A 27,352-nucleotide genomic window follows, 5' to 3' on the forward strand; every position below is an offset into this window, starting at 1 on the left:
GCAGAAAATAACGTGAGTGAGACAGATAGGCTTAATTCAGAAGATCTTAAAATAGCAACAGTAAAACCAGAAAAGTGATGTATACTTTATTTGCATTCTTTATGCAAGAAATGCATGGATTTTGTACCAGGTCCTGTAGGTTAAGGAACCCAAGCGGCGTTAGACTAACTGGGGAAATAAAACTCACGTTTAAGGGTATGCCAATTTAACCATTCCATCACCCTTTGTCAGGACAGGACTCATTCTAATAGCATGCAGGCGACCTTCTCTGCCTTCAGAGAGACTCACTGACTTCTGAGGGTCTCTACACACTCTCAGTTGCAGTATATGGAATGGATTGCATGGATCAAATGCAATGATGATATAAGTAACTGTGATCTCATGGCCTTCCTCCTGGTGTATTGCATTAGGGCTGTTGCATCACTTTTTCTCTCTATATATATCTATCTATAGATAGATAGTAGGGCTGTGTGAAACACCATCAGTTCATTTCAACATCTGTTTAGCCATTTTGAAGGGAAAGTGTTTCATTTCATCATTTCATTTTGAAGCACTGCCCCATTTTGTTTCGTTGAAACTGTTTCACTGTTTCAACATTTTACCCATAGGGGGAATCATGAAAATGCCTATAATTTGGTCATTTGTTGCCTTATTTGCAGGGATGGTAGCCTTTTCTGAGGGCATGATGCCTGCCAAGCTTCATGAAGATAGGTGAAAAGGTTTCTGGGAAACTGCACCTCAACATAATCAAACCAAAAGTCCTGACACCTACTGGCAGTGGCAGCCTACAGCACCTGGCATGCTGGTCTGGGGGCTCTCACTCGCAGGAGGTCTGTGGAGCTGTGCTGGATTCCTCCCAGGGTGTGAGCCCCCAGATCTGCATGCCTATGACCAGGAGATGGTCTTCTTCTGATATGTGAACAATGTTGATGAGTTAACGGATTACCATTACAGCTGTAATTGTCTGGGATCTTTAAAATGAACAAACTGTCTCCTGTGAAAAGTTCCTCTAAAACTTCATCATCTCCAGGTTTTTTGCTTGCTGGTTAATATCTAATGCCAGTTGTCTGTGCTTCCTTACAAAGTTGGATCCTTTTATGAGGAAGGTGTATATAGCTTCCCATGAAATGGGGGCTCATAGGGAGAGGTAAGAGGTGGGGCTCAGCCTGTGCACGCAAGGTCAGCAACAGGGGTGAGGAGGTAATGGAGAGATCAAAGCAAATGCAATTGGGCTGTCTAATACACTAAGTTTGTAAATTCCAGCTATGGTAGTCCTAGAGTTATGTTGTACCTGTGATGGTCCAAGGATTTCCTGGGGTGATATCCTTTATTACATCAACTGCAGAGTTGGGATAAAGTTAGACAAGCTTTCAAGCGCAGGACCTGATGAAGAATGTCTAGCATTTAAAAACTTGTCTAACTTTACTTCAACCATGCAGTTTGTCCAATAAAAGATATCACACCAAAAAGCCTCTCTCATAAATCCCACCTGCCATTGTTAAGATGAGTTGCCTGCATACTTTTTACCTTTTTTTCATCCATAGCTTAATGGGGTTCTTGTTGATGTCTTTTATGTGGTAAGACTTTTAAAACAAGGACATCTAATGCTTTACTCTCGATGTCTGCTGAGAGTACGAGAACATTCTTAGGAGGATAGGATGATGTATTTTACCACTTCAGGCAAAACCTCAAAACATTTTTTTCTAATTATATACAGTCAAGGATAAGGCCAAATAACAAATTTACATATCATTTCAATGCACAGTGAATCTTACAAAGAATGTCTGGACATATAAGCAAAGAAAATATAATAGGTTGCCATTTACAACCTACTTACAGTGCATATTTATACAGAAATCCACTTCTTTTAAGAGAACAGAGGCATGTAAAGTCCATAAAATTTTAACTATTTGTTTCATAATATTTCCATGTAACATTGGACTCTCTTTGGTCTATTATTACCAAATTGTGCCTTATTTATGTTCTCCCCATGCAGCAATCTCATTAATGCTGCAGAGGATAGTATATGAAAAATATGGCAAGAAAATATTCTTGTAAGATTAAAATAGCTTTGAGGCTGTTTGTACTTTAATTTCAAATGAAACCTAATTAAAGCTAATCTCCTTCTGAGATGGAAATGAATGGCTATTTATTTATGAACATACACAACAAATGTACCACTGTGAAATTTTGGGCAATGCACCAGCAAGCTTTTGCCATGTATTTCATATATTACCCTAGGCCACTTTTTCAGTTATTAAAGCAACAGTCTTTTTAAAATGGGATTTGGGTTGGTCTTACCCTTGAGAAATAGACAAGGTGTTGAACAGGTCTTTGAAAGATCAGACCAAAGATCTAATCCTTCAGTGGAAGGTAGGAGCTCGCCTTCAGTGGGTGCAGGATCAAGGCCAAAATGCTTGCAAATGTGACTGGACTTGATACAAGTAGTAGGCACTGTGTGCCATGCAAGACATGTTTAGCTTCTATCAGGAGTAGGCCTTTTATTTTGACTTCTGATCCTTAAACAGACACAATGTCCATTGCAACAAGTTGACCTAATTGTGTTGGCTCCATGGCCATCGGTTGGGCTGCTGATGTTAATAGGTTCACTAGGCTTTGGCCTTGTGGGAGTTTTAAATAGGCAGGACAATGTGTCACATTGTTGTGAATGCTGCTTTCCCTCTTCCATTAATTAAGATAATTGAAAAACTGCTCATGTGGGATTTCTATGATTTTTCCCCAAGGACAGTTCTGAAAAGAGACTGGTACGTGCTGAGTATTTTGGTTCCGGAAGGAAACATGAACCTTAATAGAATGTGGGTAATACAAATGTATATGCAATAGTGACTAATAAAGGCAATTCTGATCTCAGGCATGCCTGCTGCAAGCTCTTCTTAGATGAAGCAACACCCTTTTGACATAGTTTCAGTTACTGGAAACTGACTTAAAAGTATTGATCTAAAAACAGATGTCAAAGGATGACTAAGTCTAGGCACTACGTTATAATTTCTTCACTAAATTACATTTATGTGTGCTGGGGAAAAAGAACATGTTATTTTCCAAAGGAGAAGAATGGAATACCTCTCTGCAGGCTGGAGAACCTCATTTCACGAGCAATCCCAGTAGTCTGAGTGGTTGCATCTACGTGACACAATAAACACCAGAGCCATTTGAGCCAGAATATACTATTCCTGGGTGCAGCACCTACATGTGCACCCAGGACAGCTACAATTTGCATGAGGCACAACAGACCCAGGCTGCCAGGGAGTACAGAGGGTCAGCCCAGCCTCCAGGTGGCAGTGTTGGGCAGTGGAAGGGCTGGCAGAAGCCAAGGGTCTGGTTCTGGCTGGCTGGGCTAACTGGGTGCAGTTTTTGCCCAGCAGTCACCGTCTACACATGCATTTGCTTGCATTTCATTACTGTGCCATAAGATAGTATTGTCTCTGTCAGTACTATCGTGTGGCAGAGTTAATTAGTTTACTGAGCCCTAATACAAGCATACATGTAGACTGTGACACTTTACTGCAGAGCTAATTAGCCTAGTCCACAGGAAAGTGCACATGTGATGCACTCAGTGGGGTTACTCAGTGGAAAATAGGTGTTATCCGAGTTCCCCATGGAACTGTCAGGGACTTGATGAAGGGTTATTTCTTCCTCTGATGCACACCTTCCTATGATGAAAATTTAAGCTAGAGGTAAGCCACCTTGAACCAGTTTTGGATAAACCCCAAGAGATGACAGATTTCTGTGTGGCTACTTGGAGTTGTCAGGGTCATCAAAAAGAAGCCTGGGACAAATGGAAACAGAGGTTACTCCCAACTCTGCCATACCTATTTCTAGATAAGCTGACAGGAAGAGAGTAGACCCCAGTAGAGGCCCTGTTCCCAGCTAATGACAAGAGCCTAGTTGACCAATCAGAATACAATATGTAAAATGCTTGTCCCTGTAAACCCTTTGCCCTACCCTTCATCCTCCCCCCATTATCAGAACAGACTCACTTTGATCAGGTACAAACATAACACTTCTACCGGTATAAGTGATCAGAAACCAGTCTATACCCATAACAAAACAGAAGTCTGACATACATAGACTGATTTAAAAATGGCAGAACCCAGCCTAAGATTTTCCCTGCCACCACAGGGCGAAAGTGTGTTCAGTTCATTGCTAAACTAAACTATACTGCTTACAGAAAACCACGTACCTTAGATCAATTCCACTCTGGGCTTTTTTGAATGTCTGTACATAGCCTTTAAGACTAATTTAGGAAGAAGTGTAGTGAAGAATAATTGTCCCAGAAAATGAATATGGCTGCCACCTACTTATTATTCGTAGCAGGAGAAGTTATGCGTGCCCTTTTTCTCAAACAGAACCCAGAAAATAGCCAATGTTTATGTGCCTATACTATGCTATATTTTTGACAGAGCAGCTTGATGTGGGTTCATAAAATGTGGAAGCAGGTAGACAGTAAAGAACATGTGCATTTCTGTAAATTCTACCTGCTAGATTAAGGGCCAAATACTGTTAACAATGGGCATTTATAGATGTGCTCCAGGAGTGTGGGGGGAAGGGGTGCACTTTAATTAGTGTGGCTCTGAGAGCCATGCTAATTAAAGTGCATGAAGTGTGATGTGTATCAGCATACCCATGCTGAAAAATAGTGGCAGAGTCACTTTAACTAAGCTTGTTTGACAAGCTTTAGTTAAAGTGCCCCTGCTGCCAATTTTCAATGCAGGGATGCTGATACACATGCTGCTGGAGTCTGTTGGAGTGCAGTAATTACCACACTCCAGCAAACTTGATTAAGCAAGTGTGCTCTGATGCACTGTAATTACAGTGTGTTGGAGCAGCTTCTCTGCATATATATAGGCACCCAGTATGTTTTCACTCTTCCTGCTATTTCTCCTCCTCCTTGATTTCATTGGTGTATGTCCTGCTTTTTCTTATTCATGTTGGAAAAAAGACACTGACAGCAATGCTCTGAGTTTGACAGAAGTTTCAGTGTTCATCCTGCTAGTTTTCTTACCAACCATCCAAGCACAATGTGTATGTCAACCTGTGTACAACCCTGATCATTTATCACTCAAGCTTAGCAAATCTGAATCAGAGGTGCCCTGCATTTCTTAATCACTCACTCAGTTCCTCTAATCTCCTGCCAGCAGATATTTCCAAAGGAAGGATATTACACATAATAACTCAGGGTTGAATGGAGCAAAAGTTCTAGTCTTTTCCGTGAAGTACTCTGCACACTCTACTCCCTTTGATCATTCAGCACCATGCAAATTTTGAGCCTGTGATCAAAAACAGAGGGAATACATTGATTTATGCCATGATCTTACAAACCCCGCACATGATTTCAGTGGGACTACTCACAATGTATGAAACTTAGTAACTACACAATTCTTTGCAGCATAAAAGAATTAGTAGATATCCTCACTTTTCCTCAGAAGAACAACGCGTTAGGAGAATACAAAGGTTTAAATGAATTACAACATAACAGGGTGGTCTGCTCCTTTAAGAAGGAACAATCAGCTGTGTTTAGAAAGCCCAGCTGCAGGGTGTTTGGATAAGCAGGGAGTGTCACTTTGGGAGCTTTAAAAGGGGAGGAAGAAGCAAGCTATGAGTGGAAAAACATGCTGCAAGAAGGGGCTGAAGGGAAGGGGGCTCCCCTCTTTGTGTAGGGGACAAGGTAACAGGATTTGGTTTGTTCCAAAGACTGCTTTGTTTGGGAAGACTGAGTGTACACACACACACACACACACACACACACACACACACACACACACACACTCTTCATGTTGGGATGTTTAAAATTTTATAAAATCCAGTAGAGACTTTCCATCAATCACTGCTCATTGCAGATGAAATTCTGTTCTGTTACCTCCAGGTGGGTGTCCCATTGACTGTTACATGCATGTGCAGAAACGTAACCAAGAGAAGATTGATCCACCACATCCATGGATATTATAAGCTGTGGATTTTTATTCTCTATTGATTATATATCCAGAGCCCACTGATAGGCTGGCACATGATACCATTGAGGCGATGCTTGGGTCTGTATGCCCCAGAAGCTTTCAAGCATTTTCAGCCTCTGCCCTGGTCTCTTCCATGAGTTTTCTGAGATTTCCCTACCATCACTATATCACATATACTCCCTTACTGACAGGAACGCCGGGACTGAAAAACTGGCCAGTGGTGTCTTATTACTTTGTCATTTCTAAAAGCTTTGACTTTGCTTTCAGCTGTTTGGACAAACAGCATTTATGTGTACATAATGCGCAAAATAAGGGCTTGTGTTGAGGACCCCTTGGAAATGTGACCCCAAAATTACGATGTTCTATCAGTTTTCATATTTCTTAGACGTCAGCCATTAAAAAACAATGTTAAGAGAGCAAATAATAATATATCAGTGGGGAGGTGTATCTCTAGTCACAATTGACATAACTGTTTTCTACACCTGAAGTTAACTGCTATGACAAAACTCCCCCATTGTTTTTCCCCCCTGTGTCTCTTGATTTAATAAAATGTGTTGCATCATATTACAGATCTGCATCTATTAAGGTAGAGAATCATTACATAAATTCAGATGCATGGAAGTCAGGACTGCTCTACACGTGCATGCTGCCCTCGCTGCAAGCCCCCACAGCCAACAAGGCTCACAGCAGGAGCAGTGCAGGGAAAACTTCCCCCACTATGAGCCCTGTCAGATGTGGCTAACAGCAGGTTGTGTATGGGAGTCCCTCAGTTGATGGGGCTCCCAGGCACAGGGCCACACATTCAATTAATGGTACAATTACAACAAGCTACAAAGTTATTCTACATTCTTTGCTGAATAACTTTGTAGCTTATTGCTTGTTTTATCATGCTCTTAATTGGTTCAGTGTATAGCCAGGTCACAATTTAAGACGTGATTAAGTGGTTAAACACTTCTTAAGTGTAACACAGAGAGGAGGCATCAGAAACTGAAAAGGAGTGAAACTAGATGTTTTAAATACAAGCATATGTATTTTAAATTGTTTTTCAATAATTCAGAGATTCGAAGTCCTAAGAAAGTACACTTATAGGTTAAGTACAGACAGTCAAAAAGCCCAAAGCTGAATTCATTCAATTTCTCCAAGTTAGCCTAAGTTGCATAGATTGAACCAATAATCAAGTGAACAGACATTCACTTTTGATTCTAGAAATGCAGCGGCATGCCTGCAGTGGCTCAGGCCAGAAGCTGGGGTGTGCTAGAGCACACCTCCCTGCTCCACTGCAGCAAACAGCTTGAGCTAAGGCTAGCTCGGCCACCCTGTGAGGAGGAGAGGGTATTGGGGGAGGTGAAAAGCATCCTGGGAAGCTGGGGGACTGAAACTGAATTTGAATCTGGAGGGGAACTGGAACAGAAGTTCAATAAACAGATTGAACCTAAATAAGTTAGGTCTGATAGCACATCCCTCCAGGTTTATTTTAAACTGATTTTGGCCATTGTAAAAGTGATTTATGTGCATGGAACTTCTGCTGTGTTGCAGATTTGAACCAGTTTGCAATCACTTATACCAGTTTATGGTATAAGTCCCATAACTTCTGTCCCTAGCCTAGCAGCTGGTTTTGTGGATAGAGTCTCAAGACAAGATACTCAGATTCCAATTATCTCGAGGGTAAACACTATGTTTCACCCCCTAACTCATATGTAATTCATGCTCACACCTTTTTATTATTAAACTAATCTAGTTTACTTCTTAATGATTTATTTTCTTGCATTAATGTAACAACCATGTCACCTTGGGCCTCTAATTTATTACTTAATTTCAAAACTGAGTTCCAAACAGATGACACTTGAGTCCCCATTGTTTCCATTTTCATTTTCCAAACTAATGATAGCCATTTGGAAATAATCCAATTTTTTTTATTTGTAGCAATTTTATTCCAACTAATATGTTATAAAGTTTCCTGGTAAGAGTTCATATAGTTCAACTCAGAACTCTCACTTTGAAGATAAAATTAAGTAATTCTAGGAATTAATAATCCCGACTGAAACATTTGGATGTTATTAGACTGGAAAAACAAGCTTTATATGATTTATTTCATTCAGAATACAAAAGACAAAAAAAGCTGTGGCTTCTTCTCCATTTTCTACATAGTAAGAATGCCTAAAGATGAACCAGGATTTGGATCCCACTGTGCTAGGCACCTGTTAATCACAGGGCTCATCTACACATGCGCCCGACTGTGCTGTTGTTACTGTGCAATCATTTAGTAAATACCTTTCAGTCCCGGTGGCGCACGGGTTGTTTCCAACCCTACTGCACACTACCACTGGCTTCATGGTTTGTGACTGCTGATGCTACATCACCATAGGGATGAGCTACATCACTGAGCATCTTGTATAGATAAGCCCATATCACAGTAAACAGTACTTGCCCCGAGGAGTTTATAGACTAGGGGAATGGGATGTGTACCACTAGCAGAGTGAGCAATATGATGTCACCAGTATTATGTTAATTCTACAATTTTGTTTTTCTTTTTGGCATGGATGAGTGGAGGGAAGATCAGTAGAGAATAAAGGGGAAGGCAAGGACTATGAAAGGGAAACTAGTCAGGGGATGAGGGAAGAGAAGAGGAAGGGGGAAAAGAGTAGCAGCCATTGAGCGAATCTGAAGAGAAAAAAAGCATGAAAGATAACACAGGAGGGAGTTGGTACAAACTGATCGTCTGCAATAATTTGTTTGTATGTCCAGCCAGAGAAGAATGAGGAGATTTATCATTTTTTCATATAAAAGCAGACCAACCCAATTTGGAGACTTAGTAATAAAGTAATTTAATGTAATACCTTACCAAGACCTTAAATATCCAGGTAGTGCTGCTGATTTTTTTTTACAATTCGGTTCAGTAATGGAACTGATAATGAAAATATTAGGACAGTATTGTCTATTCTATTTCTCATTCACCCTGGGAGAAACCTAGAGCCATTGCACTGAAGTCTGTCCCCCACCCTCCCATATTTACCCTTGTGTATATGTGTATATAAGCAATACATATGCTGCTGCTGTTATGAAGTAGCTATAGTGACCAACACTGAACCTAGAACCAGGGGCTAATACTAGTGCTCACCACTTCCTTTGGGTAAATGTCCTTTACCCTTTGCTCTTACTACAACATGGGAAGGGTATTTTATTATTAAGTAGCCAGGTTTAGGTGCTCAGCCTCAGGAAGCAGTGCTGAGGCAATTGCCCCAGGAACAAGTCTTCTAGCACCCCTTAACCACAGAAGATCATATCTTCAGCTGTGCCAGCTCACCTCTACTGATTAGTAGGATGTAGGAGGCAGATTCATGACTTTGCCATTCCTTATGCAGTCCACTTCTACCCCAGCAAAGCACACAGGCTGCTGATGCAGTAGCCAGTACTTGGGGGATTAAAAGGTAGTAGTTTTATAACCCCTCATTTCTTGTCCATAATATATATAATAAATCACACACAACTTCCTGCCTTTACTTCAGCAAAGCACCATTATTATTGTCAAACCATCTTGTATCTTTCTGGCAACAGTTCCATTATTATTACTGTCTTTAGGAAAATGTATTCACCAGCTTCATTTTTTTTTTTTTGGGAAATAGCTCAAAAATAGCTAAGTACATGGTGTCATCACAAATGCACTTTGTGGTGAATGTATTATGTCCTCAGAACGGTTCTAACTCCTCCCAGAATCCGTGTTTTCTTCACCGGTTCCAAGATGTATGATGATAGCTTGTTAGCATTGCACTTAAGGTGCAAGAAACCCACAGTTACCAAGTTAATGCAGTATGACTCATGTAGCTGTATAGCACTGGACTAGATAAAATAAATGCAGGCAGTTCCTCCTCTTAATGGCTTCATTGCTTTTCAGCCAAATGTCAACCCAGTAAAAGGACTTCAACTGCAGCCCATCATTGCTGATGCTCCTGGCACCTAGCTGACTTTAGGTAAATTGGAAGCCAGAAAAAGACCTGTACCATGAGATGCGAAATGTTGTAGCCAGAATGGAACTTAAAATATACACAAAGTCAATACTGTACCAATTCTCTGCGCTAAATTAATGTCTCATTACCTAATTTTGTTTAAGCTCGGGCTCAGCAGATTTTGCTTCTAAGCTAAGAAATGTATTTGTTTCCTGAACCCCTTACAGCACTGCTGGTCCTTTTATGATTTTACTAACTAAGCCTTTTTAAAAGCAGATCATTGGAGACATTTAAGTCAGTTTTATGGGTTCAAAAAGCCAGAAAATTTCCATAATGAAACTATAAAATGAATAAACTGCCTAGAAAGCATGTAATTTGAAAGGGCTATGTAAATAAATTGAATGTGCAAAGTGGATAAAACTTACATTTTTTTGCAAGAGGTACTAAATTTAAGTGCTAGTCTCTGTCTTCTATTTTTGATTGGGCCAAAAGTAGACCCCTTGAGTAAACACTGACTTATATTGAGGCCATACAATTTCAGAATTAGTCAACTAAATTCACTCCATTAATTGATTTCATAGGGGTCATAAAATGAAACTAATAGGTAGTACATTAAACCAAAATAAGCAATTTTTCACACAGCATGTCAAACTGTGGAACTTGTTGCCACAAGACATTGAGGAAGCTGACAGTTTAACCAGATTCAAAAAGGGATTGGACAAATTCTTGGAGGAAAGGGGCATCAGTAGCTATTGAACATGGGGTACAGCCTGTGAAGCAAAATTTCCTAGACCATAAATGCTGCAAATGGGAGCGGAACAGGGGGAGCCCTGGACATACCCTGTTCACTCTTCCTTTTATCATTTACTCTCTCTCACTGTGTAACAAGGGGTATTGGGCAAGATGGACTTATGGCCTGACCATTAAGTGGCAGTTTTTATGTTCTTATGAGTCATACTAAGAATCAATGCCGATTAAAGGGTGCAATTTGAAAAATCAGTGTTTAATTTTAAGTGCCTTATGATGACTCTTTATTTTTAAGGATAAGGGGAGAGACACAGAAGAACACAACACATGATAGTCCCAGAGTTATCTCTACAACCTCCTGCAAGTCCAACAACTCCCTTGAAACAAGAACCAGCAAAGCAACCTGAGGTAAGACCAAGAATGGATATAAAATTGCCACTTCTACCAATAATGGCCAAAGCTCATTCCTGATCTGATGGAAACAAGAAAAGTAAGATATATAGGATCAAAGTTAGAGTAATAGTGTATGTAACTTCTCTCAGATGTGGATATTAAGACAAATCATTGTATCAAAATCTTGTACAAAATATCTCCAAGACGGTTTCTCTTCTCCGACCATTGGTGATGATGCTGTGCCCATTCAGATATTTAGCAAAAGTCCTCTAATTGGAGGTGAAGCTTTGTGCCAATGAAGTGCTATACATTTGGTCAAAAAGCAAGGCAAGCATCTCCTTAGGCAGTGAACAACACGATAGTCATTTTTCAGAAAACATGAATGTCCTTTGGCCATTAAATCTCTGTGCATCCATATCCTCTGTCCTGTGGCTGAAGAACACTATGGGCTCCTGGGAAAGACTGTCTTGAACCAGAACTCTTTGGAGCAAAGCATTAAGGGTTTTGAAAATTGTAATCTTTTGGGTTGTTGTTTAGAAAGGTTTCTGCCTTGTCCTTAATTTGTGCTTGCAGCTACATTTATGTAGCAAAGAAAAGATGGTTTCAGGTTGTCATTTGTATCCTGGAAGTTGGTAGGGAAAATGGAGGAGGCTCACTGTGGAAAATGCTGAAACTCAGAAACAAAAGTGGAGAGTTTCAAAGGCACAAAGGGCAGCTTTAGGGCCACAAGCTCTCATTTGTAGTTTTAAAAGGGAAGACTATCAAAGACCATCTGGTGCCCCACAAAGCAGCATCAGATAAGCTGAGAGAAGCTCTGAACTAGTGGGACTAATGAGTTCACCTTGAACAGGAGGCTTGGAAGTAATGAAGTCCATGAGCTAGAGCTCCACTGCTCTGTGAACTGTACAAACAAAACACAAAAATGCAAAAAAAAAAAACAACAAAAAAAGGAGCCCTCTGTGCCAAAGTATTTACATTGTTCTCTGACTTTTTAGTTTTTGTACAGCACTGCTCAGAGGTAAATAACAGGAGAGGAGAGATGTTTCTCATATGTGGTTGGTAATTTCTTTGACTTGTGCAACCATTAATATACACTGTATAAACAGTGCACCATCTGCTTCATTTGTGCATTAGAATATATTAGATGACTATTCAAACTTCTTTTGCAAAGCTCAGCTAATCTCTAGCACTGCAGGCATTTATCTGTTGTTATTTTATTCCCAGCATAAATGCTAATTGTTGCTCTTGTCTATATAAAACAAAAAAGAAGAACTTCTGGTTATTTTTGTCTATTCTTTTCTTTCTTAACAAACGTATTATACTCATCAGCTAAAATTGCTTTTACGTTCAGTCCCAACTGCATTTGGTAATTAGCAGCAGTCCTTCAGGGCTACTGAATGTAGCCTCAATATACTTGTTTTGGAAAAAATATACTGGGGAAATAACACCCCTTCTATATCTTAGCTAAATGCCCGGGGAAAACACCCGGAGATTTCTAGGTGCTACATGGCCCAGCAGATATATACAGATTCTTCCATGCTTCAGTATACATACAGAGAGCCCACGTTCAGCCAGACACTATTGTTTCTCAGTTTCCAGGACTTCACACAAGGACTCCTAAGGCAGAAGATATAAGTAAGTCTGTGCAAAGGTCTTGAACACATTACGGGGGACTACATACACAAGGGGGGGTACTTTCTTATTTAAGTGCTGCTCACTTTACACCCTTAGTTGTGTAAAAGGGTCTTGACATCAGTATAACAGGTCAAAGTGGCTTTAGTATGAAGCAGATTTAGGTCCATGGTGTTTTGTCTTCCTCTCCCCATGTTGATTAGCTGTTCCATGCAGAGCACTGCAATGTTGAGAGGAAGACTGGATATTTTTCTTGACTTTGATAATGCTGTTGGACCTATGCCGTTAGGCCCTTTTGCCCACCTGATGCTCAATGAGCATCTGTAACAGCCCTTTGGCATATGTGGAAATGACTGTAGGATCAGAGTCTAGCTTTCTCCTGAGCTAGTATTTACAGTATTTTTATCCAGGTTTCACCTACAGATCTAAAGATGTTTCTTATTAGACTGGGACCCACTGGACTGTCTGTGTTCATGTGTTTCTTTAGCTGCTCCGTCCCTGCTGAAGGAGAAATGGTCATGATGGTGGCTTAGCGGTACTGTTGCTGAATACCTCCTCTTGATCATTTAAATACAAGGGACTTTCTTTTCCCACCCAGATCATGATGTAGTGGAGCAGTGCCAGAAAGACTTGTAGTTCTATATACTCAGAATTCCCAGCAGGGTTTCCTTTTTTGAAGGCAAGTCTGGAAACCTGGTAATTTTTTTCTCTTTTTTTGTAGCATTTCAGTACATTATTTACTGAAATTGTCCTTCCTCCTCTAGGCTCTAAGGAGCCAGACTGTGTTAATAGCCAGCTTAGCTGTCCTGAAAATGTCACAAATCAAGCACAGGAATATAGACAAGTTATTTTTCATGGGCATCAAGGGGACCAGAAGCAGCAGGCAGTGTCAGTGACAAAAAAGTCACCGATTCTGCCCACCTCAAATGCTATCTGTACTACTCCCAGGAGGACCAGTGAGGGCAAAAACATTTGCTAGCTTGATTCTTCCATGCTTGAATGGCATTCCCGAGCTCCAAATGTAGGCAGACAGGGAGTGTGTGCGGTGAGGAGAGCAGGGGAAATCAAGCAATACAACAAAGGAACCAAAACCAAGGAAGTCACTGATAGTGCCCATTTCATAGATTTCATAGACATCAGGGCTGGAAGGGACCTCGGGAGATCATCGAGTCCAGCCCCCTGCCCAAAAGGAGGAAGTCAGCTGGGGTCATAGGATCCCAGCAAGATAAGCATCCAATTTACTCTTGAAGGTGTTCAATGTAGGTGCTTGAACCACCTCCGATGGCAGGCTGTTCCAGACCTTGGGGGCTCGGACAGTAAAGAAATTCTTCCTTATGTCCAGCCTGAAACGGTCTTGCAGGAGTTTGTGACCGTTCGACCTCGTCATCCCTTGGGGCGCTCTGGTGAACAAACGTTCCCCCAGATCCTGGTGGTCACCCCTGATAAACTTATAGGTGGCCATCAGATCACCCCTGAGCCTGCGCTTTTCCAGGCTAAAGAGTCCCATGGCTCTCAGCCTGTCATCGTAAGGTCTGTTTTCCTGACCTCTGATCATGCGCGTGGCTCTCCTCTGGACTCTCTCAAGCTTCTCCACATCCTTTTTGAATTGTGGAGCCCAAAACTGGACGCAGTACTCCAGCTGCGGCCTCACCAAGGCCGAGTACAAGGGGAGAATGACGTCCCGGGATTTGCTCAAGAAGCATCTATGGATGCACGCCAGCGTTTTGGTTGCTTTACTAGCCTCAGCATTGCATTGCAGGCTCATGTTCATCTTGTGGTCAATGATGACCCCCAAGTCTCTTTCTTCTGTAGTGCTATCCAACGTACCACTGCCGAGCCTATAAGGGTGCTGCAGGTTTTTCCTCCCAAGGTGGAGAACCTTGCATTTTTTGGTGTTAAACACCATCAGGTTCTCATCTGCCCATTTGCTGAGATTGTCCAGGTCAGCCTGGATCACCCGCCTATCTTCTGGTGTGGATGCTTTGCCCCAAAGTTTGGTGTCATCGGTGAACTTGGCCAATCCACTCCTGACTCCAATGTCCACATCATTAATGAAGATGTTGAACAGTATGGGTCCAAGGGCAGAGCCTTGAGGGACCCCACTGGTCACAGGGCACCACAATGAGTGACTGCCATCAATCACAACCCTCTGGGTCCAACCACGGAGCCAATTTCCCAGACAGCGGATCGTGGTGGAGCCAAGGCCACAACCAGCCAGTTTGGCCAAGAGGTGATCATGAGATACCAGATCAAAAGCTTTTTTGAAGTCAAGATATATGACATCAATCTCTTCTCCCTTGTCCAGGTGATAGGTCACCTGGTCATAGAAGGAAATGAGATTGGTCAAACAAGACCTACCCGCAACAAACCTGTGCTGGCTGTCCCTTAGGATGTTAGCCTGGGCCAGTCCCTCAAGGATGGCCTCCTTAACAAACTTTTCTAAGATCTTCCCCAGGATAGAAGTCAGGCTAATGGGCCTGTAGTTAGCCGGATCCACTCTCCTCCCTTTCTTGAAGATCGGCACCACATTGGCCTTCTTCCAGTCTTCGGGCACTACACCAGAGTGCCAGGAGTTTTCAAAGACCCGTGCCAGGGGCTGAGCTATGATGCTTGCCAGCTCCTTGAGTACCCTGGGGTGCAGATTGTCAGGGCCGGCTGACTTGAAGCTTCTCAAGGTGTTCCTTCACGAGGTCAGCATTTATGGAGGGTAGGGGACCCCCATCACCCGGATCTCCCTGTCCCATAGCAGGCATGAGCGTCCCATGGGACTGACGAAAGACTTGCACAAAGTACCTATTTAATAGGTTGGCTTTTTCCTGGGTGTCAGTTGTCAGTTGCCCCATCTGGTTTAGCAGGGGTCCAACGTTGCCCTTGCTTTTCCTCCGGCTCCCCACATATCTGAAAAAGGACTTTTTGTTGTCCTTGATGCTTGAAGCTAGTTGGAGTTCAGTTCCAGCCTTGGCTTTCCTGGTTTGCTCCCTGCAGGACTGGACCAGTGCAGAATAATCCTCCTTGGAGGTGAATCCCGTCCTCCATCCTTTGTAGGCTTTCCTTTTTAGCTGCAGGAGGTCCGCTAGGTCCCTGGAGAGCCTTCTTGCTGCCTTTCCTCCGTGTTGGAACAGATTTAGCTTGTGCATTGAGGATTGCTTCCTTGAGAAGCAACCACTCTTCTTGAACTCCCTTCTCTCTGGGGTCATGGTCCCTGAGGGCCTGACCGACAAGCCTCTTGAGCTTGTCATAGTCGGCTTTTCTGAAGTCAAGGACTTCTGTGTTGCTGACTGACTTGCCAGCTTTACGGCGGATGGTGAAGGTGATCAGTTCGTGGTCGCTGTCACCCAGCTTCCCATTTCATTTTCTCCAAAGTGAAAGCACAGACTGATGCTGTATGAAGGTAGAAATAGGAGCACTCCCAAGTCCCTCACCCAACCCAAAGGATGTCCATCACACTGAGAAAACCCCAGACTAAAAAAGTCTTCCTGGAGATACGATTTCCTCTGCTGCTTTTGCAGTAAAACTCAACAGTAGGGAAGAAGCCAACTTCCAGTGTGTTTACTGTACATGGCTTGTTCTCGTAACTTGAGATTTGTTCGTAATGAAATTAAAAGATCTTAGAATGACCATTAAATATGTATCACCCTTGGGCTCTTCCATTCAGTGTGCCTGGTTACTTTGTTACCTGTGGGTAGGTATTCACCAAATCTGAATCACAGACTTACCTTCAGTTAAGCAGTTGAAGCTTCATTTAGTATGCAGTCATGATTAACTTCTAGGGCAGGGAATGAGGCAGGGCTCTGGAATTGAGCTCCTCTCTGGATACACATTGCAATACAATCTTTAGTGCCACAATTGCAGGCTGTTTTTCCACCAGAGTCACAGGCAGCCTTTCCTCTGGCAATCCCTAACTGTTGAGCACCTCACCTCAATCCCGAAGTAACTTCCTGCTAATAGAAAAAATTGTGTTTAAGTCCTAAAGCTTCAGTACTACAATGCTGCCTGAGCTACAAAATGAACCATGCCAATGGTAGTAGAAGAAGGCTGCTATGAATAAGGTAGACGATGGGCGGGTACACTTGGGCTGCTGTGGTGATTCACTGGGTCCAGTGCTAAAGGAGTTGCTGGGCAAAGCCCAAGCTGTTGTTTTCTCTCCTTGTCTTCCAGAGAGTCTGCATGTTCCTTGGATTGTCATTGCCATCTCTTCTGTTGACGCTGCTTGAGTGGCAATAATGGCCTGATCTTCATTGTGCATTCTGTCAAGCTTTAGCCAACAATGCCAAGCAATGAAAGAGAACTGGCCATAGGGAAAAAAAAGGTTGTTTCTCAGCCAAATCTGACCAGAGCTCCCTGAATCAAAGAAAAGGCATTTATCTGACCTTCCCTTGGAAATTTCACAGGCCTGCTGCCACCAGTGTAGTGTTAGGGGATCTTTTCTTATAAGGGAAACTAAATAAAGAGGATGCTGACAGCTCTGTAATAAAGAACAATAAGCTTCCACACTACCTAGGAATACAGCAAACACTCTGGATAATATCTCATAGCATTTTTGTCTCCCTTTCCTTTACAATTTTTAATGCTGCCTAATGCTTCTACTCAGACTGTAGCCCAAGAGAGCAAAGTCAACTCTGTTCCTCTGCTTGATTTGTTACATCTTAAGATTGCCTTAAGAACACAGTTATCAAGGCTGGCTTCTTATGGCCCAGAGGAGGAAGGACAATTTCAATGAAAAATGCACTAAAATGCTGCTGAGAAAAGGTATCAAACATGATCCACTTTCATTTTAATACTTGTTGTATGAAAGGAAATCCTTCTGGAATCTCTGAGCATAGAGACCGACAAGCCTTTCTGACCTCAGCAAATCACCTTATCTAGCAAAACAAGGCTTAGGATACATTGGTAGAATATGTTACACATAACATTTATCAAATACATTAAAGATTTGATAGGAAGCAATGGAGAGCAAGGCAATCTGTATTCTAAGAAAATTGTAATCTGACATATATCTTCTCCTCATGTAATTTCTAGGCCACAAACAATATGGCTAGGGACAGAAATTACACACAAACTGGTATAAGAGTTTGGAAACTGGTTCAGGCCTGTAACACAACTGAAGTTCAGTGCACATAAACCACTTTCAAAATGGCCAAAACCAGTTTAAGATAAACCTGCACGGATTTACTATCAGACTTCACTGATTTAGGTTAAATCAGTTTATTTAACTTCTGTCCCAGATCCCCTACAGATTCAAGTTAACTCTCAGTCCCCCAGCATCCCAGCAGCTCCCCAACAACCCCCACCCCCCTTGCAGGATGGGTGGGCTAGTTTGGCCCAAACTGTCTGCTCCAGCTGAGCAGAAACACGTGCACTACCGTCCCTCAGCTTCTGGCCTAGGCCACTGAGGCACGTGACTGCATTTCCAGAATCAAAAGTGAATGTCTGTTCCCTGATTATCGGTTCAGTCTATGCAGCTTAGACTACCTTGCAAAAATTGAATCAATTCAGCCTTGGGCTTTTTCACTGTTTGTACTTAGCCTATAAGTATATGTTTTTAGGACTTTGAATCTGTGAAGTATTGAAAAACAATTTTAAAAACATACACATTTCTTTAAAGTGTCTAGTTTCATTCTTTCTCAGTTTCTGAGCCCCCCTTCTATGTGTTATACTTAAGATGTGATTAACCAGTTAATGATTTCTTAAGTTGTGACCTAGCTACACATTGAACTGATTAACGGCATGATAAAACAAGCAATAAACTACAAAGTTATTCAGCAAAGAATGTGGAATAACTTTGTAGCTTGTTGTAATTGTACCATTAATTGAACATGTGGCCAGGTGTCCCCTTGCCTCTGGGAGCCCCATCAACTCAGGGACTCCCAAACCCAGGGATGTACTGCCTGCTGTCAGCCACAGCTAACATGGCTTGCAGTGGGGGAAGTATTCCCTGCACTGCCCCTGCTCTGAGCCTCATCAGCTGCGGGGCTTGCAGTGAGGGCAGCGCGCATGTGTAGGGGGCCCCAAGTTCCATACAGGTGAATTTGAGTTATTCCATTTCCTGTGGGATGAGAATTTTAAATATGTTACTTCCCCAGTGCAATGCTTTGGAAATTGCCTAATCTAGATCTGTAGTACCGAGTGGAAGAGCAGAACTGAATCTTGGTGATCCTGTAGCTTAAAGAAATGTTTTAATCACCTGATTAACCCTTCATTTTTTTTTTTTTTTTGCTTTGAGGGAGAGCTCTGCTTGTTGAAATAAGGGTTGCAGTATGCGTACCAGTTCAATGACTACTGTCTTATGTGTTCCTCTGAAACAGAAAATGTCAGGCAAACGTAACCTAGTTGATGCTTATAATACTCTGTGGGTTATTGTAGGAAGGTAAATATTGCCCCATACTATGTATACGTATTTTTTTTCACTCAGGAGAAAAAAGCAGAGATGCTTTGTTGTCACATTGTACGGGGCCATCCAGAAACAGGTTTCCGTTATGATTTTTCACTTCAGCCACTGAACTAAAGAAATCAGTTACTCATCAAACTCGGTTCAGATGCTCGACAATTCAGAGGCATCTAGTAGGATTTTTCAGAGCATGCAATCTCCTAATTTCCTTGGGGGTAAGCATCTAGGGGCTCCTATAGACCCTGTAGGCATGTCAGTACCTTTAAAGGTATGCCATAAGTTACTTAGGAGCCTAAACTTGGCCTTGTGGTTGTCAGAACTGACTGTAATTTTACCAGTAGGCTAAACAATTGATTTGTACTGAATGGACTGGATGTCTTGAGGGTCTCTTCCAGCCCTGCTTCCCTACGATTGTATGAAAGATCCTCAAAACTATTTAAGCACCTGACATTCAGCCTCAGTGCTGACATCTTTATTAAAAATGGGCCTTAGTCTTCTAAACAACCTACATACTCTTGAAAATGTTACCCTAAGGCCTAGACCCTCTGAGGTATTTATGGGCCCATTGATTTTCTTCCCTGAAAAACCTGGGAGAATCTAGGCCTCAGTGGCTCATTCATGACCCCTGAATGAGTCAATGAAAGTGAGGATCCACAGCCAATATCAGCATGTGCAAGTCTGTAGTTTCAATTTTAGTCGATTCTTATCTTTATCCTTCCCTCAAAACCATATCAAATCCAGCTCTTTCTTCAAACTTTATCCTTGAAACAAATTAGCCTTTCAAAATACTTTCCCCTTAACACTATTTTGAAAATCCTGAGACCAATACTTCATCGATGCCATGCCTCACCACTGCTTTCCATTTGTATTTATCAAGACATGCCATAAAAACGCCAGATATTATATCTCTTGAGGAACTTCAAACAGGCATGTTTTCCAGGAAAAAAAAAAATTCTTTGAGGTGATTATGCTTTAAAAACATTGTTTTTTTCTAAACTGAACAAATGTACTTTAAATGTATGTTGGTAAGAATGTATTTAGCCATGGGTCCTAGTTTAGGAACAATACAAAGAAAATACCCAGATAGTGGCTGAGAGAAGAAGAAAAAATAGGCAGGGAGGGGGGGGTGTGTGTGTGTGTGTGTGTGTGTGTGTGTGTGTCTACACATACATACATAATACATACACACATACATATGTATTTACTACCTCTATTTCTAACTGCCGTGTCACAGGAGTACAGAGACCTGATCCTGCCTCATTCACACACTGAAAACTCTGAGTGTGCAATGAACTGAATTCATTAAGGTAATGGAAAACTTTTGGAAATGGATTGGGACAGTGGCACAGGAAGGAAGTTGCAAAGGAACATACTGATTGTTTATTCAGTATATAAAGTGAAAGCCAGATTCTGATCTACCTGTGGTATAAATCAAAAGTTGCAAATGGATAGGAGAGCCATCAAATAAAGCCTTAGTTACCAACCATTCTAAACAAAAGAAACAGGATGTGTCAGATATGAACAAGAGATTTTGAAAGATATGCTAAGAAAGACATTGAGGCTAAGCTTTTAGCTGTGAAAGGTACAGAGACATGTCTTCCATTGAAATTCGTAAAGGTATGTGACAGGGAGTATGACACTACCTCCATACAGATGTGTAGCTTAACACTTATGGGCTGATTTTTGCAGCTAGCTGGTAATAAAGCATTTTGCCCCAAGTAAGTGGCAGCATGCATTTCACTGACCTCTCCTTGCTCACAGTAGCAAATATCAGATAAAGAGCTGTTACCCTTCCCATCAAAGCCTGAGGAGCAAGGAGAAAAGGCATGCTCTATCCCGAGGAGTAGAGTATCTGGGGGGCCGAGGGCCCTGGCTTCCCTCAGGACGAGGGCTGTCACCCGAAATGCATAAAACTTCCCTCAAGTCCATCATCTTAAGTCCCCCCGAGCAAAAATAAAAGTTGGTGTCTATGCTCTGTCCCATGAAGCTGCACAAGGACTATGGAAATCTGGACCAATAAGGGTCATAATTAGAGACTTACTTACATTGCTGTAAGACAAAGGGGTTTTTGTGGCCCACAGAGCTGATTTTATGGGTATTTCATGGTGGCCCTGTACCTTGGCACTTATTGGGGCAGGGGGGTGGGGGGTGGTAGCCCTGTCCATTGCCACTGATTGGCTATGAAGCTAATCTCTCATCTTCAGACTGCAGCATTGCTGTATTGTGTCTAGCTTCTTAAAAGATGGTGCTGAAGCACTTTTGCTTTCCTGACTGGCACCTTCACTTAGTCTGTGTCACTAGCTTAGCTTCTCAATGGAAATCACGTGCTCTACGGCTGCCGTGGTGGCCACACTTCCGCTGTGTTCTGGTAAGCATTTTTGTGGGGCAGGGGCTGATTCAACAAAACTCACTGCCAGCACCTTTTTTGCGGCGGTTGTGAAGATTCCCATTTTCCCCAGTTCCCATGAAAATCGTGAAACCGCAATTTAAGCAGGTCCCTAATCACAACGTATAGGCAGGTTATGCTAGTGTTTCCAATAGATCTGGTAGTGTGTGTAAATTTATGCAAGCTGAGGGTTTGTAGAATCAGTCTGTACCTAGAATAGTAAGACAAGTACAGGATTTGGAAATAGGAGACCTAGCTAAAAGAACTGCAGAAGCATCAGCTGCCTTCTGCACATATCTTTTTTTTTCCCCCCACTGCAGAACAGGAAGACTCAGATAAGAGTGACAAATACTGTGCTTGGGTAACTTGGAAAGTAATCCAAATTAGACTAAGGTAGGCCATTTCCTAGAAATGGAAAAATATGAATCTCTCCTAGAAACGTCAGAAATAGACAATACACTCATATCATTGCTCAGAAATGACAAAGCACACTGCCTTGACAGCTGGAGTGAGAGGTGTATTGTCTACATAATTTAGAAAAAAAAAACCTATTCTTTCCATTCCTATTTCTGGCTTTGGATTTGATGACAAACAATGTATTACATAATGCACCATGGCATAATGCGATAGGATCATCTTTTCAGTGATGCTGAAGGATGAAATGGGTTTCACCCCTGCTGTGGGCAAAGTAGTAGGAGCCCCAGTGGAGGCAATTGTAGCCTTTTGCATTGCATCCCACAACATGGGTAGTCTGCCTGTGACAGTAAAGGGGAACATTAATGCATTAACACATCTCCTGTGTGAGAGTAAGTATAGTTCATGCTTTGGAAAGGAGCACAATACACTGCCGAAATTCCCCTTTGCGAGTGCAGCCACAGATCATGACTTGCTCCACATAGATTAGTGCACAATGGAGCAGCAAAACGTGTTCTCAAGAAATCACGTCAAAGCAAATTCTTTATCAATATGAATCCCTAAGGTATGGCTGCTGTTGGCGACAGCTTATGGTAGAAACCCTGGCTATTGGAAGAATAACCTCTACAGATAATACAACTCCTCTTCAAGGGGTCATATGAAGTTTGTATAACCCCCTTCTTTCTTCTTTAGTAGAGTTTACAAATACTTTTCTATGGAACATTATGATGTTACTATCCAGTGGCTGAATGTGGGACCCCAGCTTGATCCCTGAGAGACACTTACATTCACTTATTTGAACTCTTTAACACATTGAGAGTCTGATTCTCTGGGGCCCTGCATCTTGGATAGCAGTTTGCATATGTGTAAAGTGAGTGTACAAGTCACACTGGCCATGTTTTCACACTTGTAAATGACTGCACAAGGTACCTGAGAATCAGGCCCCATGTCTAAACTTCAAACAGTTGCACATTCTGATGAATAATGGATGTAGTGTATTTTCAGTTTACACAGTTTATCTTCTTTATACATAATGCAGTCTTTTATGTGCAATATACCTTATTGGATCTGAATATGTTATTTTAAATGAGATACTAAAATACGCAATTAATTGCATTATAGCATTCAAATGCAATCCTAGTCTGTGGATGGCCAAAAGTACATTATGAGATTAGAAATCTTTTAAAATGAAATAACAACCAATGCCCTCAGCTACGCACAGGAACACTAATGTAGTTAAGAGCATATCATTAGAAAGCCTTGTTTTCAGGGGTTTATAACTTGACTTAAAGGCTAGATACAGACATTCAAAAAAATCCAAGGCAGAATCAATCTAAGTTGTGTGGTTTTCTGTAAGTGGAGTAGTTTAGTTCAGTGACGAACCGAACACACATTCACCTTTTGTTGGGGGGGGGCAAATTGTAGACTGAGTTCTGCCATTTTTAAACCAGTTTAGGTGTACTGAGTTTCTCTCCTTTTATGAGTATAGGCCAGTTTTTGTTTACTTATGCTGGTAGAAGAGTCATGTCTGTACCAGGCCTTAAAGTTTGCCTACTTCAAAGGCAAGCACTGAAGCTTCAGGTGAGGAGTGTACTCTCTAAATATTTAGAACGAGAACAGTTCCTGATCTTGCCAAGGGCTCCAGCCCATTCTCTCTGCAATTTGCAGGTTTGCAATCTGTACCCAGGCATTTGCTTCTATAATTTATATCATTATTCATGTCTTGACTGATAACATTATGACACCTCTGTCCATATAGGGGCTGACTAGATGTTTGAACAACTTGAAGTTAGTGCTGTGTGTGATGCTGAGTGCAAACACAGAGGGAAGATTGTCAAGAACTGACAGTGAACATTTTGGGGGAAGAACCTGATAACCTTCTGCATTACACCTCGCCATAGGGGTAGTTCCTGTGACCTGCTGAATTGAAGGAGATCATTCATTAAGTAAATTATGATGTAACCTAGAAAGCCTATGATAATCTGACTCATTATGTTTTCTCTCCATGATTTTTAAAGTAGTTGCAGAACTTTATTCCAGGGGCCTAATGGTAAATAAGCCTTGAAAAATGTTACAAGACACGAAACAATCAAAACTAGCATTTGGTGTTCACAAGTGTATCATGGTTCTTTTGTAGGGCATTTACTGCAGATCCCCCCAAAGATGCATGGTTTTCTATCTTTAGTCCAAAGAGAAATGATGTGGTTCATTTCATGTCCACATCTCTGAAATGTAGGAGTTACAGTACCACTATATAGAACTATTACTATTTAATCACTTCTATTGCCTTTGCCATATGCAAATATGCATCTTGCTGACAGTAATTAATAGACAGACCTTGAAGTATCTTCATTTGCCTCGGATAGGTAAGGGTCTGATTTTTTTCTTGTTTATACCAACTATATCAGAATCCAGGAAAGCAACTTAAGCATAGAATCTAAGATTAGACAGAATCATTCTGATTAACCCAGAGGTATCAAAGATGCAGCCCATGGAGCCTCATGATCCACTCCCCAGAAGCATACAGGGCATACTGGATGGCCCTGCCTGCCTCTTGTGGCCTCTGCTGTAGTTCACGTCCTGGAGCAGCTGCCACGTGTAGCCCAGCCCCCAAACCACATGCACATGGCAGTCACTGTCAGGCATGGGAGCCCTGCAGCAGAGCCCCATGGTGGCCATCTCAGGGCCGTGTGGCACATGGTGGTTGCCCTGGGCTGCGAGCACATACAGCATCCACTCTGGAGTTGCAATGTGGGATGGGTCTGTGGTTCTGGTTCAACCCATGGACCAGCCCCTTAACGCCACCCCCCCCAACTCATCTGTCCTGGAGTGTTGGATGAGTTTGGCACCCCGATCTAACCTCACTTCTCCTATAATACATGTAATACAACCTTACCCAGAGTTTGTTTGGGGTTCTTTTTGTTCAGCCCATTGTTGAGCTAAATTATCTTTCAGAAAAACTCAAAGTAAAAATTCAAAGTGATGGTGCATCCAAGAGACCAGACATAAGAAAACAGAAAACTGAAGTAAAATTACCCCTACGTATAAAAGTGGAGAGCTTAATTTGATTTACAACCAATTTTGACACCAGAGATGTTTCCTGCCATGGACACCTTGAGTGTGTTCTTCTGTGACTATTACTTGCATTACATTACAGTCTGATTTCTCACCCATAACAGATGCCAGCTTTTGTTTCCTAATTATTATTTTTTTTATTGAGATAGTCGACTGCTGTTCAACAATACAAGATCTGAAGCTTGTTAACTCTCTGAAAGAAGAACCCCATAATACAGCAGGAAATATTTGATAGAGTAAACCTTGCAACACTGTGGGATCAAGTTCACACTGTAAAGTATTCATGCTAATGTAGAAAATTCTTTAGAAAACCCTAAAAGACAACTTTCAAACTTGGGTGAAACTGAAAACAATTAGGAAAGTATTTTGTTTGAGGGATGGGGCTTTGGCATAAATAATAATCCAAACCAAAAAAACAAAAAAATCCCCATCTGATCTATTCTTCTATCTGGGGAAGTGTAGATACATAACAACAACTTTAATTGCATGCCTTGGTGTTTGTCTAATCATCCGAGTTCCACTGAGTATGTTGAAGCTGATGGAGCAACACTCATTTACCTCATCTGAGCTCCAGCCATGGTTTTTGTAGGCCTAATCTGCCTATTTTTTTGTCCATCCCATCACTTTATTATCTAGGGATATTTGGGGTTATCACCTTGTCCCCAGAGCAAATAAAAATGGTATCATAAGAGACACTGTTCTTATAAGCACACATTTCCTGGTGGCCTAGCCAGGCTGTTCCCAGTGAATGACATCAGAGACACAAATGGTTTTATACCAAGTTGACATTTTCTGGATCCATCTGAGAGCTAAGCAGCCTGATGTGGTCCTAAAAGCCAATTATAGAGAACCGTTAGGATGTAAGGCTATTCTTCCTAAGCCAATTTTTTCACCAAGAAATGCTGTGGGATAGAGATGCTGTCACAGTCTGTTTCATCTAATCCTGAGGGCCCCATATCTGTTAGGGGCTCAGCTAGATTAGAATCACAGGAAGTACCAGAATATCTCAGGGAAAAGTGTACCAGATCTGTATTTTGAAGCATTTGAAACCAGTTTACCCAAGACTTCACAGAGCTTCTCAGAATTAGTGGTTCTATTTCCAGTATTTTTCATTTTCATTTGTAGTTTTAGTTTGTTGCTGAACTTGTAGTTAAGCATTGGCAATAAAAGATCATAGCATGTTTCTTTTGCATTTAACTAGATATATTATGTCACTGTCCCATGTCCGTGGAATTATTCTGTGAGTTGTACCACTCTGCCCTTCATTTCTCAGGAATAACATGAGCTATACCTGAAAATGTAAAGCAGTATCTGGCTTCTCTTCAACGGGCCAGACTAGTAACTTTGCAAAGTAGCTTTTGCTTGGAATATATCTTGCTGTTAGTGGAGAATATTGGTGCGTTGTACCATATATATAATTTTGCTTTCTTCAATGCAGTGATTAAAACAAATTACTGAAAGTAATCATGCATTTGGGAAACAAAAAAACCCCAACATTTTCTGCTCAACAAATTGTTTTAATATTTCACACTGCAGTTGAGTGCCTAATTGAAATGATAGGAAATTCTTCATTCCTCCATGTTTTCACAACATTTTTTTGTTGGGCTGAGGAAGGATTTTGAAGGAGAGAGTTCTTTACAGCCAGCTGAAGATGCGGTATGACATTTTCTTGTTTAAAGCAGGTTCAATAACTTGTAGCAGGAGAGTTAGCTGGCCACCTGTAGTGGTAGTATTGCTGGGACCAGGGCAGAAGTGGTCTGGCTTAGTGATTAGGCTATTTTGGGTGGGAAGAGCAGAGTCAAAATCACAGGCTAAGTCAACAATCAGGGACCAAGGGGGAAATTGAGAGCTAGAATAAAAAACAGGCTGAGTCAAGATTCAGAAGGTCACATATCAAGTGACCAGACTCAGGGGGAAATCCAGGGGCAAGTCCTGGCTGGGCCAAGGTTGAGGAGCTGGAAAATGAGTTACCAGATTCAAGGGGATTTTCTAAAAAGCCAGTTAGGAATCAGGAACCTAGAGAGTTCAGTGTCAGAAAGGCTTATTAGAGCAGACCATCAGAAGAGCTACTGGCCTACTACCACAGGTGGAACTAAAAGGGGACGTTGCTCTCCCAGCCACCAATCAAGAGGCCCAGACAGTGGCCTGTGGGTCCATTGGCTGGTGTAGGGATGCCAAAGTCCCCAGGTAGATGTGGCCAACTAAGTGATCAGCCCAGGCTAGGCTGCCTGGTAGGACCCCTGCCAAGTACGACTTGAGAGAGGCACAGACTAGACTGGGACTGGGAAGACACAAGTTCTAGGCATGATTTTCCCACTGGTCTGCCAAGTGGTTCTTGAATAAATCAGGTCCCTCCTCTAGACCTCCAGTTATGGTCCATTGCTTCAGCATGTCTCAGCAA

At 41.8% G+C, this 27,352-nt stretch overlaps 1 long non-coding RNA gene across 1 annotated transcript in view; it reads left to right on the forward strand.

Annotated features, from left to right (window-relative positions):
* The window catches only part of LOC149858034 (uncharacterized), a 114,777-nt gene that overhangs the window by 25,222 nt on the left and 62,203 nt on the right, over positions 1–27,352 (forward strand). The window contains exon 5 of the long non-coding RNA XR_016443913.1: positions 10,959–11,071. This is a non-coding gene — a long non-coding RNA (uncharacterized LOC149858034). The remainder of the gene's footprint in view (positions 1–10,958; positions 11,072–27,352) is intronic.

This window comes from Crocodylus siamensis, chromosome 8 (genome assembly GCF_052110815.1).
Source record: "Crocodylus siamensis isolate JL-2025a chromosome 8, ASM5211081v1, whole genome shotgun sequence".
Classification (NCBI taxonomy): Eukaryota; Metazoa; Chordata; order Crocodylia; family Crocodylidae; genus Crocodylus; species Crocodylus siamensis.